Raw genomic sequence first — 9,630 nt, 5'->3', positions numbered from 1 at the left:
GTTCTCAACTGCTTTCCCAGGCCACAAATAGGGAGCTGGATGGGAAGCGGGCAGCGAGGATTAGAACTGGCACCCATATAGGATCCCAGCATATGCAAGGCGAGGACTTTAGCTGGTAGGCTGCTGCACCGGGCCCAAAGGACCCAGCAATTTTGTACTGCTGGTCCCCCACTGTTCCTCCCCACCCAATACAGCTTCAGGAGCTTTTCCTCACTCGGCAGACCCACCCAACCAGCACGCAAGGCATTCACAGCCCGATGGAAGCAGACCAGTGCTGCTACCCCATCTCAGGGCCTTCTTTCAACCATCACCCTACAGGATCAGAGGGGAACTACCCACACTTGGCAGAGCAGCAGAGCTCCTGGAAATCACAAGTAGAAGGCCTGATGCAGAAATGAACTGGCAAGGGTCGGGGAGAGTGACGGGGTTAACATGAATGTACATAGGAAGACTCAGTGTTACCAAGCAGAAGACCTGGACTGAACCAAAAGGCAAGCACTCCATTCACTGCCACTTTATAAAACACATTGAGTGATACAAGATGAAGGAAAGGTTCCCAAATGGCAAGCCAAAGGAAGCTCTCACAGGATTAATACCAGAGTGCAGTGCAGCTTCACTTGCTAAATGGACCCACATACTAAAGCTGATCATGTGTAGAGGGACGAGTATCCAAAAAGAACAATATGACACAAAAATATTCCTATTTCAATCAAATTAAACTAGCAGGAAACAAAACATCCTATTGGTTTTACTAAAATTGAGAGGTGCATGCGCACACAGATTCACCCCAGAAGAGAGCACGCGTGTGCCCTGGTTCAATCCCCAAATATCCTAAAGAACCAAGAAGGACTAAACCAAAACGGGCAGCCAGGACTGCAAGCCAGGCCTCCACCTGGGGCTGACCTGAGCTGTAAGCCTACTGAGCCCGGTCTCCGTGTCCAGGCCTCCGCCTGGGGTTGACCTGAGCTGTGAGCCTGCTGAGCCCGGTCTCTGTGTCCAGGCCTCCGCCTGGGGCTGACCTGAGCTGTGAGCCTGCTGAGCCCGGTCTCCGTGTCCAGGCCTCCACATGGGAGCTGCCCTGTACCGTGAGTCCACTCTCTGTGAGCCTGCAGCAGGAAGCAGGAGGATCCAGGGCAGACGCCAGGGCCCTGACGTGGGCTCTTTACTTCCTCACCAGCATCAGTGAGGACTTGATCCAAGCTCAGCATCCTCCTTATACCACTTGTGAATTTCAAAACAAAACTCCTTCCCAAAAAAGAAAAATCAAATGGCATTGAAAAATATCTGGGAAGTAAAAATAATAATAAAACTAAGCCATGTGTGAGTTACTAGCTACAACAATGGCCAGAGGAAAATCCATACATCTAAATGTTTGCAGTAGTAAGAAAAAATAAAACAAAATAGGTATCATTTCAAACAATTAAGCAGACAACATAAAAAAGGGTGTTGTGGCACAGCACATTATGCTGCTGCTTGTGATGCTGGCATCCTCTGTCAGAGACCTGCCTTTCCACCCTGCACTGTGCCCAGGAAGACAGCAGACGATACACTCACATATGTGTCATGTTGTTTAACAGTGGGGATGAGTTCTGGAAAGTGCACTGGTCAGCACATTCATCCGAGCGTGCTTACAAAACAGTGCAGAGCTTTGACATCACTAGGTGAAAGGAGGCCATGGCAGCATTGCTGTGTGTGCTGCTCACCACTGACCGACTTGTCCTACAGGTGCATGACCACGTATGACCCATGTCGTGAAACAGGAGCTGAGCATCTCAGCCACGGAGGCCGTGCACTTGGAGATGGTGGCTCAGCTTCAAGGGGAGAACTCAGCTCAGACAGCAGGACTTCCCATGACGTCCACAGGGCTTACATATACTGAATATAGAAGCTGACAGCTGGGTTCTATATGGTTTAATATATAAACTATCAGTTTTAGATTACTTTTGACATTTAAACATCTTTGGGCAAAGACAGTCTAAGTTGGCATTTTTACCTCCACCGGCAGCAGCACATTCTGTGCGTTAGAGAAAGTAAGGTTCCACGTTAGGAGACCTCAACTTGACTTACGTATCTCGGTGTCTGGGGAGTGAACTAATTGCTGCCAATATTCTCCTTCACTGAACATTATTCCTTAATTAACAAAGTGCTTAGGGACATTTCTGCACCAGGGGACTTTCAGGGTTTTTCTAATACCTTCTGTAATGAGACAGATCACCTAAGATGATTTAATTACACTGTTCCATAGCGGGATAAAGATGCTTCTTGGTAGAGGATAGTGGGCTGATGGGGGAAAGAAAAAAACTACAGGAAAACTGTGAGAAGTCAGAAGTTCATTATAAATAGCAAGTTACTTTGCATTAAATTGCATCCTTCATTTTAGTTATTCATTAATCCTATAGGTCTTGAAAAGATGTGGAGGACGCCCCCAGAGGTCATATGTTAGCAGACATGGAGCTAACAGACTGGCAGCACATGCCAGAACTAAGGACACCCCCTCCCTGGTCTGGGCGCCAGGCCGACTGTTATGGAGACGAGGGACGACTGTCATGGAGACGGGGGACAACTGTCATGGAGGCGAGGGACGACTGTCATGGAGGCGAGGGACAGCTGTCATGGAGACGGGGGATGACTGTCATGGAGGCGAGAGACGACTGTCATGGAGGCGAGGGCCGACTGTCATGGAGACGGGGGACGACTGTCGTGGAGGTGAGGGACGACTGTCATGGAGGCGAGGGCCGACTGTCATGGAGACGGGGGACGACTGTCATGGAGGCGAGGGCCGACTGTCATGGAGGCGAGGGCCGACTGTCATGGAGACGGGGGACGACTGTCGTGGAGGTGAGGGACGACTGTCATGGAGGCGAGGGACGACTGTCATGGAGACGGGGACGACTGTCATGGAGGCGAGAGATGACTGTCATGGAGGCGAGGGACGACTGTCATGGAGGTGAGGGATGACTGTCATGGAGACGAGGGCCGGCTGTCATGGAGCATGCGGTTTAGGTTACAGAGCTGGGATTTGGGCCATGGCTCAGGAGCTCGTCTGTGTAGTTGGCTCTGAGGAGGCTGAGGTCTTTATTCCAGCACAGTAGGTAATCCTGTTCCTAGGGTCTCGTCCCCTCACCAAAGGACGGATGGCGAATTTGGGGGTAACTGCAGAGAAGTGTGCAGAATGGAACGGAAATGCAAGCAGGTGGAAAAGCAAGAGAGATGAAAGTGCAGCCTGGAAAGCAGATCAAAGCTGGCCCAGTGCACGGATTCCTGGCACTGCAGCAGCTCCTTCTTGACAGCTTACAGATTGCTGATAATACACAGGAAATTAATGCCTCAAGTGAGAACATCTTGGTCTGGCAAAGACCACACAGAGGGTTCCAAGTTTTTTGTTTATGTTCCAAGGCCAGATTGTCTTGATCTGTTCCATTGCTCAATAAAGAAGAAACAGCTAGACAACATGCATCGTAGTAAAAGCCACTGGAGGGCATTGTTTTGTCAGTATCAGGACTAAACAATGAGTGTCTTGTTTGTCCAAGAGTAGAAGCCTGAAGTGAACAGGGTGCTAGGACCTTCACCTTAGACTGAATAGGCCGGCTTGCAGAAACTATGAATTATCCAGTGGCTGTGAGCATCGTCTAACTTCGTAGCTACGGTTGACCATGGTTTGGTCAAGGAGGAGTTTGTGACATCAGACAGGTTGGATTGATGTCAAGGAGCTCATCTTCCTCCAGGTCAGGTGCTGTGAACTCTGACTCCAGAGCCTCAGTGGCATTTGGCCTCCTTCCAGTGATGACCTGCTCCAGGGCCGTGCTGATGTATTTCCGTGTTCTGATGTTTGAAGATGCCAAGCAGAAGGACCAGATGTGGACCGTGTGTCATGTACAGGCAGGGTCACTGAACGGAGAGAATTCTATTTGGAATATATATGCCCTGTTTTTGAATGGCAGAGAGTGCTTAAATACGTATTTCTAAGCTCTCCAAGAGACAGTTGAAATTGCGGAGTGTTGGGAGGGGACCAGTTCTCTTGGGCAGGGCATTCATTCCAGCAAAATGCAGGTAAAACTTGCAGGTTAGAAATTGTGTTGGATAAAATGTTAACACACACACAGAGAAACAACTTTTAAAATACAAATGTTTTAATGTTTAAGGCTGGAAATTTGATGCCTACAAATAACACATGTATGTGTTAATTTTTATCACATTTAGCTCTCCCCTTGAAAAATGCACCATGTCTGGGGCCACGTGTGGAAGCCACTGAGTGGCTGGTCTGAGCACAGGTGTCGGCTTTGCCTGCCAGTCGTGTATAAATGGAACCATGCAATGCCTTGCCTCTTGGGCTGGCCTCTGTTCCAGTGTCTTGCAGGATGCTTCTGCTTGTTTTGGGTTGAATAACTGGTTCATTTTCATGAATATCAAGCAGTACTGACTTTGAACATGTGCTGAGTGCATGTATGAAGAAATATGTTGACTCCCTGCTGAATGTTTAGATTCAGCTGTCGGATATCATGCTTTGATTAATTGATACAAACCATGTACATTCACAATTTTAAGTACAAACAGTTTAGTAGTTTGAAGACACTGTTGCATGTTCATTCCAGAAGATTCCCATCACTTTGAGAGGAGCTTCAGGCCAAAGTTACGCCCTGTTGCTAGCTTCTCCCCGTCTTTGGCCACCACGAGGCTACCTGTTGTCTTTGTAGTTTTGCCTATTCTGGAAATTTCCTATAAACAACTTCACACAGTGGAATCCGCTTATCCCTGAGGTATGGCATGGTTTTCATTCTTTCCTCAATTATGGTAGAACATAATGCATTCCACACAGTCAGCCCTCCTGCGTTCTGGGATCCGTTCCACGTGCTCGTGGTCAGGCTGTGTTGTGCGGGTAGTCTCTGACTTGGGACTCTGCTAAGTGAACTTGGGAAATGGTTAGGTTGTTGCTCTGAGATCTCTTCTGTAGAGACATACAGGGCATTCATTCTTAGATGCATTCCTCCATCTCAGCACCACGAGTTTTGTTACATTGCGTTTAGCTCAAACTAGCTTTCCATTTCCCTTTTGCCTCCTTTGGCCAGTGATTAGGTAGGAGCGTGAGCTTTAATTTCCAGTCTGCCATTTCCCCAGGTGTGCTTCTGTTGTGCACCTCCAGCTTGCCGCACTGTAATCAGGAAACATCTTTTTGTGATTTCAGTACTTTTAAACCTGTGGAATGTTGTTATGGCCAAACACACGTTCTCCCCTGGAGAGCACTGTGGTGCGCTTGAGAAGAATGGCGTGGGGCGTCGCAGGCTCTGCGGTCTGTCGTGCCTGCCTGGCTTACTGTGCTGTTTGCTCTCTTACATCGTGTTCATCTCTGCTCGTGTGTTGTTGGATGTGGCAGAGTGGACTGCCTCTTATTCTTCTGCTCCTCTTTCTCTGTCCAGTCTCAGCATTTGCACTGTTTTCTAAAGCTTTCTGTTCAAATGAAAACGTCTAGAATTCTTTCTAAGAATCTGACCTTTCATTATTATAAAATGTTTCCTCTGGTGACAGTCTTTGCGTTTCTTCTACGTTTGCTGTTGAGAGCCGCCGTAGCTCGTTCGAATACTGTTTGAATTATAGTTCTCCCACCTTTCTACACTCACATCCATCTGTGACTTTTTAAAAAGTCGGTGCTTTGTAGATAACCTACAACGGTATCATTAAAAATTTCTGTCAGTCTCACCTTTTATTCGGAGTGTTTACTTCATTTGCATTTAATGTAATTACTGATATCAGATTTAAAACTAACATTTTGTTCTTTTTATATGTCTCATGTTTTTTATTCCCTTTTTCTTCCATCACCACCATAAATACATATTGTTCTTGAACACTGATTAACTTTTTGATCAAGTATCTTAGAAGTTTCCTTGGAAACTACAGTTAACATCTTGGTTTAAAATCATTCGTATTAATAGCAATTTAGTTTTAATACTTTATAAAACTCTTTTCTTAACTCCCTCCCTCTATATGTGGGACCACGAATCACAACTTTATACATCATGACATCATGAGTTTGCAGTTGTTACCCTGTCATGGAGATACATTAAAATAATGTAGAACAAAAATGAGCACAGAAAATCAAACTGTTTAGAGACAGAGAGGAGGAGAGACGGAGATCTTCCATCTGCTTGTTTACTTTCCAGATAGCCCCAACGGCCACAGCTGGCCGATCCAAAGCCTGGAGCGTCTTCAACGTCTCCCACACAAGTGTAGAGTTCCAAGGCTTTGGACCATCCTCCACTGCTTTCCCAGGTCACAAGCAGGGAGCTGGATGGGAAGTGGAGCAGCCGGGATATGAAGATGCCAGCGCCGCAGGCAGAGGCTTATGCCTCTACACTGCCCCTGAAAATCATACTTTTATCCTGTCATTTATACTTGCTGTGTAGTCACCTTAACTCGCACTACACTTTGGTGTTGCTATTCCAGCTAGTGTATTTCCTTTTCACCTTGAACGACTTCTTTGAATATTTCTTGTAGGGGAGTTCTGTCGACACACCTATATATTGTGTGCCTGTGAATGGCTTTATGGCCCACCTCCCTTGCTGGGCGTGGAATTCTCAGCACTCAGGCCCTGTCCTGTGGCTTTCCGGCCTGTGTGATTTCTGTTGGGTCTGGGCCACCACTTTGGTCTCGTGCAGGGAAGGGGCTTTGGCTCCCAGCGGGGAGGCGAGGCCTGGGTGGTGGAGGGAAGAGTGAGGTGGAGGGTGGGTGAGGGCTGTCTCCTGGCAGAGACATATCTTGGGGGATGGGGGTTCTTTGTGAGAGCAGCTCTCTGAAAGGTCGTGTCTGCGTTTACTCAGTGGTAGGGAAGTTGGGAGCTTTTCCTGCATGGGCTGGCTCTTGGCAGCTTTATTTCAAGGCATCCATCAGCCAAAGATGTACATTCGGGGTGGGGTATCCAGGCCCCGGTACGACTCATTCATGGATTCAGTGGACATGCAGGCAAGGGGCTGGGATTGTCTTGCTTTGTGGGTTGTTTTCAGCCTGCCTCCTTCCCCGCAGAGCCCTTGTACCTCTGTCCTGTGCCCGCGAGGCTGGCGTCCTCATTGGCTACTGTCCGCAGCAGGATGCCCTGGATGGGCTCCTGACGGGTCGTGAGCATCTGCAGTACTACTGCAGCCTGCGCGGGATCCCCAGGCAGCACATCCCCGAGGTGAGTGTCCCTGAGGAAGGCCGCGTGGAGGGAGCCCACGGCCTCCGAGCAACTCACCTGAAAGGTGTTTCCCGCGGTGGCTGTGCGTGGGGAGTGTGGTGAGGTCCACTCCGCTGTCCATATTGTGAAGTCTCGTGCAAGGCGTACGCAGTAAACTACGTCACTGATGACGTCGTAGTCAGCACGTCCTCCACAAGAGCTCTAAATGCCTTCAGCTTTGATGGCAAGATTCCTTTCCACTTCAGAACAGTAACCTTGGCGCCCTGGGGACAGAGGAGCCTGGAGCCGGGGGCTCCCTGGTCGGTTCCTTCCGCGTGGCCTCAGAAGTGAGTAGAGGCAGGGTCTGTACCCTCCACCTTTGTCCCCCTCATTGTGAGAGGAAGAGAAGTGGGTGGAACCCACCGTGCAAGAGGGAGCTGCCCTCGTGCTCCTGTGGCCGGAGTTCAGTGAAGTGGAAACGCCAGCCTGGACGGTCAGGCAGGAGGACGGCCCGGGAGGCAGCCACCAGCGAGCGCTGCCTCCTGTCTCTGCCGCTCACTGTGGAGGATCTGCTGAGCTCCCTGGAGTTGTGGATTCTGAAGTAGAGGCAGCAGCTTATGTGATGTATTTTCAATTAGATTCTGCAGGAGATGGAAAGTCTTGGAACTCACAGGAGACAAAAATGATCACCACTATCCTCACTGGCCCATGAAAATTCATTCTCTGCTGTTGCTGTAATGCTTCAGCCTTTGTTTCTTATTTATACCATGCAGCTTTTAAGAGAAACAAAAACAAAGCTTGCCACATCCTGGAGGGACCCTGGCCCCTAGCATAACAGGGCAGCTACATGGCGACCCCACAGAACACCGGCCTTGTGCACATGGACGGCTGCTGAGAGCCTGATGGGCGGCTCGGTCTTCAGTTCCTCTCTGGCAGCTCCCTTATTAGTGCTGATTAAAGAGGCACACCTGGCCCGGGCTCTGAGCCGGCCCCTTCGCTGTCTGGCAAGGCTCTGTGTGCAGGCTCTCACGACTGCAGCTGGGACAGAGCTTCCTGGCACCCAGTGCACGTGCCTCCTGATGTCCAGCTGTCTCTCAGCATCGTTTTATGAGCTCTTCTGCCGAGGAGAGCTAATTTAATTCATGCCCGTTAGGAGTTGGCTTCATTTCCTTCTACTGCAACTGGTGTGGTGTGCTCACTCGGAGGCTTCTCACGCATTGGCGAGTTTTCTCATTTGTTCCCAGGGATGCGCTCCATTCCTGGCAAATTTCCCTCCTTTAGAAATGCTGGCAACATTCAAACATTTAGAACAGGCGCTAACTTCAAAGTAGCCAGAGGGAGTTGCAGGTTGAGTATCTCTGATAGATACATTTCCTTAAAAATAAATCTGACAGCTTTTGAGCACCAACACAGGGCTCCCGATGAACACCCACACCTGACCTTCTGTGGTGGGTCACAGTCACAGGGCACGAGCCCTGGGTATAGGCAGGCCATGCGGGCACACCTCTGCCTCCCCAGTGTTCTAAGAAGGGCCAAGCATCCTCTGCTGTAAGAGAAGAAAAGCCGGCTGGTGTTTCAGTATTTATTCTTTGCCTGGTACAGCGTGTATCTTAGAGTGGTCATATAAAGCGGCTAGAATACCTTCTCGCATTTAACAAATGAGGAACCTGGGACCCTGCAGGGTGATGGTGAGGCGTCCCAGTGCCGAGGCTCACCTGTCCCGGGCACCAGGCATGCATCCTTTAGGACAGGTCTCCTATTTCCCTGTTCTTTTTGAAAAGCTGCAGCATTTGTCTGCCTTTTGTCCCTTGGGAGCAGCTCCTTGGCTGCAGGAAGTAGTTTCTCTGATGGCCACGCCGGCAGTCCCAGTGTCCTTCGTTCAGAGAGACCGTGTCTTCACGATGGTACAGCTTCTAGAACTCTGTGAGAGGAAAGCATGAAGACATTTTGAGGCCAGGCAGTGCTTTCCCAGCCTTAACTGCCGAGTGCGGAAACGACGGCAACAAATGCTTGCTATTAGTCCATCTTGAGTTGTTGTTTGAAAATGTGACATTCAGAGAGCATCAGATGAAACAGACCCATTTGCTGCTGCCCGTTCTGGAGCCTTTCCTGCAGCTCAGCCATCCAGGACTTGCAGGCCGTGGCATTCGGGCCTCTGTGAAATGGGGGAGCATGACAGGTGTTTCCTGGTGAAGATAAGCAGTGATCGGTGAGTTCACCCAGCATCCCCATCATTCTGAGGTGCACTGCCCAGCAGCGAATGCTTCACTACCACTGTTTTATTTCATTTACTTATCAACTTTTACTTCAACATCAGCGATCTTTATGGTAGATGAGAAGGAAATAAAAATGATATGTTTTACGATGATAAAAATTCTAACAGTATTCTTATTTTTTTCTGAATCTAGAAATAACCAAAAATGCCATTTTCCTAGTCTCTTCTGCCAGCCGCACAGCTGTTAGTGTTTGACAGTGGTGTTCCTGGT

The sequence above is a fragment of the Ochotona princeps genome, chromosome 20, assembly GCF_030435755.1.
Source record: "Ochotona princeps isolate mOchPri1 chromosome 20, mOchPri1.hap1, whole genome shotgun sequence".
Classification (NCBI taxonomy): Eukaryota; Metazoa; Chordata; class Mammalia; order Lagomorpha; family Ochotonidae; genus Ochotona; species Ochotona princeps.
This window is presented reverse-complemented; position numbering follows the sequence as displayed.